At 33.8% G+C, this 6,512-nt stretch overlaps 1 non-coding gene across 1 annotated transcript; it reads left to right on the forward strand.

Annotated features, from left to right (window-relative positions):
- Positions 1-6,120: 6,120 nt before the first annotated feature.
- Positions 6,121-6,192, forward strand: TRNAI-GAU (transfer RNA isoleucine (anticodon GAU)). Its single transcript has one exon. It is a non-coding gene; the product is annotated as a tRNA-Ile (tRNA).
- The last annotated feature ends 320 nt before the right edge of the window (positions 6,193-6,512 follow it).

Genomic DNA, 6,512 nt, shown 5'->3' on the forward strand with positions numbered 1-6,512 from the left:
CAGAGCGGCGCCAGGCTGGAGGCGGGGCATCGTGACGTCACAGGCAAGTCCCTCCCCCCGCCAGATCCAAACATGTGTTGTGTCTGGTGATGGCGGTTCAAGATTTCCCACATTTATATTGATCTTTACATTATCATCCACTCCCAAAGTCACCTGGCATTCTTGTGTTTCAACAACAGACGTGATATATGCAACACCAGGCAAACATTGTACCATTATCTGATAGGTTAATTGGTGCACAATCAAGAACCAGTGAATTTCATCGCCGCCATAAGTAAGTAAGGAAGGTGACTTTAATGATGATAAATACGACCTGGTATGGCTGTGTCTACACACTACCGCCATCTGGTCAACCTGGTACGTACGAACCTTAACCTTAAAGTGGCCCACGCAAACGCGAACTTAAAATCTATCCATTTAACTGTCATTCATTAATTAACATTTAAACACCATCTTTTAAACGTAAACCTTCCACTTGCATTATATTAACAAGTACTCTAAGATACGTCATACAAACACAAGGTTTAAAGCTGAAACTCGAACTTTTAAGTCCGTCAATTTAACACCTACTTTAGAATTAGCAAAAAAATGCGAATTTTTAACTCCGCCAAAAAGCAGCTTGTGTATGTAATGCTTCTTTTAATTGAACATTTTTAAAGTCAGTTAAATTAATGGTATCCTTTGATGTTCATTAAAACATAAACCTATGAACTCTGTCTCTAGAACTAAGCACAAACTTTTACGTTCCATCATAGGAAAGGAAACTTGCAAAATCTATCAAAATTCGTCACATAACGCGAACTTTTCAACCTTCCATTTACCTGGGTCACTCCTCCCTGTCTGCCATTCATATTTTGTCCTTTTAAACTGTGACTTTATTACACTTTCATTCATTCATCATGACTTTATTACACTTTCGTTCATTCATCATGACTTTATTACACTTTCATTCATTCATCATGACTTTATTACACTTTCATTCATTCATCATGACTTTATTACACTTTCATTCATTCATCATGACTTTATTGCACTTTCATTCATTCATCATGACTTTATTACACTTTCATTCATTCATCATGACTTTATTACACTTTCATTCATTCATCATGACTTTATTACACTTTCATTCATTCATCATGACTTTATTACACTTTCATTCATTCATCATGACTTTATTACACTTTCATTCATCATTCATCATGACTTTATTACACTTTCATTCATCATTCATCAACTAGTTCGTCTCACTGATATTCCATTCATAAACTTCATTTGTGCATCTCATAGTTTGACCGCCATGTTGCATGTTTCCTTAATGTTTATAATTCTTTGTGTATTTAATAATAGAAGATTCAGTGATATTTCTCGTGGTACTGGAGTTAGAGTTAATAACTGAGATGGCATTATAATCTCTAACTCCAGTACCACGAGAAATATCATTGAATCTTCAATCATTAAATGCACAAAGAATTATAATATTGATATAAGTGATTGTCTATACAAATTGCATAAATTTAGTGTTGATAAAATTTGTAAGGAATTCATCTTGTTCACATGATTAGTTTATGATACGCTTGTTGTCTGTCTCGGACAATCACATGTTTACCAAATGGCGTACTAGCTACGTCTCTTCATTGTATATCAACTGACTGTTATATTTCTCTCTTGTGTCTCCCCTGATGATGTGAGTTTTACACGAATCTGCACTTGGGAACTTATCGTGTTTATTTTCCCCGTGGACTCATAGGAATATACTTGATCACGCGCAAAATTGTGATCCTTTCCAATATATATATATATATATATATATATATATATATATATATATATATATATATATATATATATATATATATATATATATATACATCCTTCAGTATGTTTACTTTCGATACTGAGGAACAGAAGAATAAGCCAAGCAAGTAAATTTCGTCAAAGACATCTCTCTTTTCTAAACGCTGCCTCGCAAAGATTTTCATTAATACAAATTGAAGAAACAGACGTATTTTTCTATTGTCTGGTTAGCTCAGTGGTAGAGCGTGAGTCTCACACACTCAAGGTCGTGGGTTCGAGACCCACACCAGACATATTTTTTGTCTTTTTCTTGTTTCATTTTGTCCGCATCACATGTGTGCAACATTCAGTATGTTCGTCCAACGTTATAGTGAAGATCTTCACAATAAATTGGGGTTTTCGACCTTATCTGAAAGGGTCAGGTCCACCAAGACGTCCTTGAAATCTTCCAGAAGCTTCTGGCGATCCTCCTCCAACTGCTGGGCACATCAGAGTTAACATGGGCCGGACATCGGTTGTGGAACGACTTAATCTGCTTCCGGTAGTTAGCAGGGATGATAATGAGGGCTTTGACCTCATACCAGGTCAGCTTAGTTCCAGTCTATTGCTTAGTTCCAGTCTATTGCTTAGTTCCAGTCTATTGCTTAGTTCCAGTCTATTGCAACGACAATAAAAAATTAAAACTCATTTCTTCGTGGAAAATTAAGAGGAAAACATGACAGCAACATGGAGATTTACCCTGTGGTTATTTTGCCGGCTAGTCGGCAACGGTCGGTCAAACAGTATTTTGCCGTGGTAATCTCAGTGCTTTATATAATGCTAAGTCCAAAAAAATGTTCTTTGGGGCGTAGCTCAGTGGTAGAGCACTCGCTTGGCATGCGAGAGGTCCCGGGTTCAAACCCCGGCGCTTTCATTTTTTATTTGGGAAATTCATTGTTTTCAGTCTTATATATATATATATATATATATATATATATATATATATATATATATCGTCCGATCAGGGAAGTTAAGCAACGTTGGGTCTGGTTAGTACTTGGATGGGTGACCGTCTGGGAACACCAGATGCTGTTATCCCTGGGGATAGGGAAGAAAGTATACTTGCCTCGTATTCCCTGCGTGTCGTACAAGGCGACTAAAAGGGGAGGGAGCAGAAGGCCGGAAATCCTTTACTCTCATTTTCAATTTTACAAAAGACGGAACAGAGAAGATATAAAGATATTGTAAAGATGTAATTAATATAAGATATAAGAATGAATGGAAGATACGAATGTAGCTGAAACAAGGAGTAATGAAGATTAAGATGCAATCCAAATTATTCTGTAGTGAAGATAAATGTATATGTTAAAATTTTGTATTGAACATCAAGAAGTAATGATAATGATGAGAGTGTAGTGACGATGAGGGTTTAGTTAGGGAGTGGTGACAATTGCCTTTACAATGATAATAAGGAGGTAACACAATGAGGAACACAAACTTTCCAAAGCTACGTTCAAGTCAGACTTTAAACTAAGTTCGGTAAACAGAAGGATGATGTTAAGATGAGAGTGTAGTGAAGAAGAGTGTAGTGATGATAAGGATATTGTCAAGATAGGTTGTAGTGAAGAAAAGAATGTAGTGAAGATACGAATGTAGTAGAGATAAGGATTATTAAAGAGTAAAGTTTATTCAAAATGAGTATGTAGTGAAGATAAGAACTATTTCTAGTGAACATCAGGGAGTACAATGATAACGGTATGGTAGAAATAACGGAGTCGTGAAGAAGAGGGTATAGTGAAGATATAATTAAGTGAAAATAACCTAGTAGTGAAGATACACGTTAGTGAATATGAGGTTGTAGTGAGCTTAACGTTATTGACCTGATCCCCCTAATCCTCCAAACTACGTTCAAGGGCGGATCCAAAGCCAATATAAAAAGGCTATTTGCACTATTTCCCTGCAAAACTCGTCCAAATGCCTGTCTTCTCTTTTACTAATATATATATATATATATATATATATATATATATATATATATATATATATATATATATATATATATATGTGTGTGTGTATATATATATATATATATATATATATATATATATATATATATATATATATATATATATATATATATATATATATATATATATATATATATGTGTGTGTATATATATATATATATATATATATATATGTGTGTGTGTATATATATATATATATATATATATATATATATATATATATATATATATATATATATATATATATATATTAGTAAAAGAGAAGAGAAGCATTTGGACGAGTTTTGCAAGGAAATAGTGCAAATGACTGGAAGTGTATAAGAGAAGGAGGCAAGAGGTCAAGAGATAGGTGCAAGGATTGAGAAAGAGGGCTTCTGTATCTTCACTTCTTGAAACACCTAGAGTACAATATGATATATACAATACAGAATCTTCACCGTAAACTGAATTGCCCACCATATCTACTACTCTTGAGCTGGAAGAAATCACGGCCATAGAGTTTAATGATCTCTAATTCTTTTTTTTCACTACTTGCCAACATTAGTTTGGAATATATATACAATACAAAGTATATGTATATTCAGCAGGGTATGTACTGTAATGATACATTAAAAATAAGATCTTGATTATGTTTGGTTTGTTACAAGCATATGTTCTTATGATCATAATTTAAAAATTGGGATTTTGTGACTTGCCTCAAAACTTGACAAGGTACTTGCTCTTAAATAATAATGGATTCATTCCTGATATGGATAAGTGGTACTTCAGTGCAACACTGTTTTAGACAAATGGATGCATGTTGTCACTGATTTATATGGTTAGAAGATAGATTTTGGAAAAAATCTACATAAGTAGAGAACACCATCCTATTTTGACATCTCTTCACATGTGGGGGACTTCACAGACTCAAAAGAAAATGTCCTCTTATCACAGGGGAGAAAGAATACTTCCCACGTATTCCCTGCGTGTCGTAGAAGGCGACTAAAAGGGGAGGGAGCGGGGGGCTGGAAATCCTCCCCTCTCGTTTTTTTTTTTTTTTAATTTTCCAAAAGAAGGAACAGAGAATTGGGCCAGGTGAGGGTATTCCCTCAAAGGCCCAGTCCTCTGTTCTTAACGCTACCTCGCTAATGCGGGAAATGGCGAATAGTTTGAAAAAAAAAAAAAAAAAAAAAAAAGTAAGGCATCTTCACTACAAACTGAAATGTCCTATATGATACATATAATTTACAATTGGGCATCTTCACTTAAACTGAATTGTCCACCATATCTAATGCACTTGAGCTGGTAGAAATCATGGCCATAGTTTATCTTTCATTCTTTATCTCCATTATTTGACACAATTGCATTATAATATGATGAATATAATACACAATTGGGCATCATTGAAATTTCAATACACAAAGAATTATAATCTTAATATCAGTGATGGTCTATACAAATTGGATAACTTTAATGTTGATAGAATTTGTAAACAATTCACCTTCTTGTCCACATAATAAGTTTATGATACGCTTGTTGTCTTTCTTGGACAATCACATGTTTACCATATGGCATCCTCGCTCCGTCTCTTCGTTGTATATCAACTGACTGTTATGTTTTTCTCTTGTATCTCCCATGATGATGTGAGTTTTACAGGAAAGTGCACTTGGGAACTTATCGTGTTTATTTTCCCCGTGGACTCATGAGAATAAACTTGATCACGTGCAAAATTGTGATCCTTTTCGATATATATATATATATATATATATATATATATATATATATATATATATATATATATATATATATATATATATATATATATATATATATATATATATATATATATATATATATATATATATATATATATATATATATATATATATATTGGAAAGGATCACAATTTTGGACAATCACATGTTTACCAAATGGCGTCCCAGCTTCGTCTCTTCGATGTATATCAACTGACTGTTATATTCCTCTCTTGTGTCTCCCCTGATGATGTGATTATTACACGAAAGTGCACTTGGGAACTTTTTGTGTTTCATTTTCCCCGTGGACTCATAGGAATATATATATATATATATATATATATATATATATATATATATATATATATATATATATATATATATATATATATATATATATATATATATATATACATATATATATATATATATATATATATCCTTCAGTATGTTTACTTTCGATAATGAGGAACAGAAGAAGGAGTCAAGAAAGTAAATTTCGTCAAAGACATCTTTCTTTTCTTAACGCTGCCTCGCAAAGATTTTCATTATTTCAAATTGAAGAAACAGACGAATTTTCTATTGTCTGGTTAGCTCAGTGGTAGAGCATGAGTCTGATAAACTCAAGGTCGTGGGTTCGAGACCCACACCAGACATAATTTTTGTCTTTTTCTTTTTTCATTTTGTCCGCATCACATGTGTGCAACATTCAGTATGTTCGTCCAACGTTATAGTGAAGATCTTCACAATAAATTGGGGTTTTCGACCTTATTTGAAAGGGTCAGGTCCACCAAGACGTCCTTGAAATCTTCCAGAAGCTTCTGGCGATCCTCCTCCAACTGCTGGGCACATCAGAGTTAACATGGGCCAGACATCGGTTGTGGAACGACTTAATCTGCTTCCGGTAGTTAGCAGGGATGATAATGAGGGCTCTGACCTCATACCAGGTCAGCTTGGTTCCAGTCTATTGCTTAGT

Source organism: Panulirus ornatus, chromosome 70, assembly GCF_036320965.1.
Source record: "Panulirus ornatus isolate Po-2019 chromosome 70, ASM3632096v1, whole genome shotgun sequence".
NCBI classification, from domain to species: Eukaryota; Metazoa; Arthropoda; class Malacostraca; order Decapoda; family Palinuridae; genus Panulirus; species Panulirus ornatus.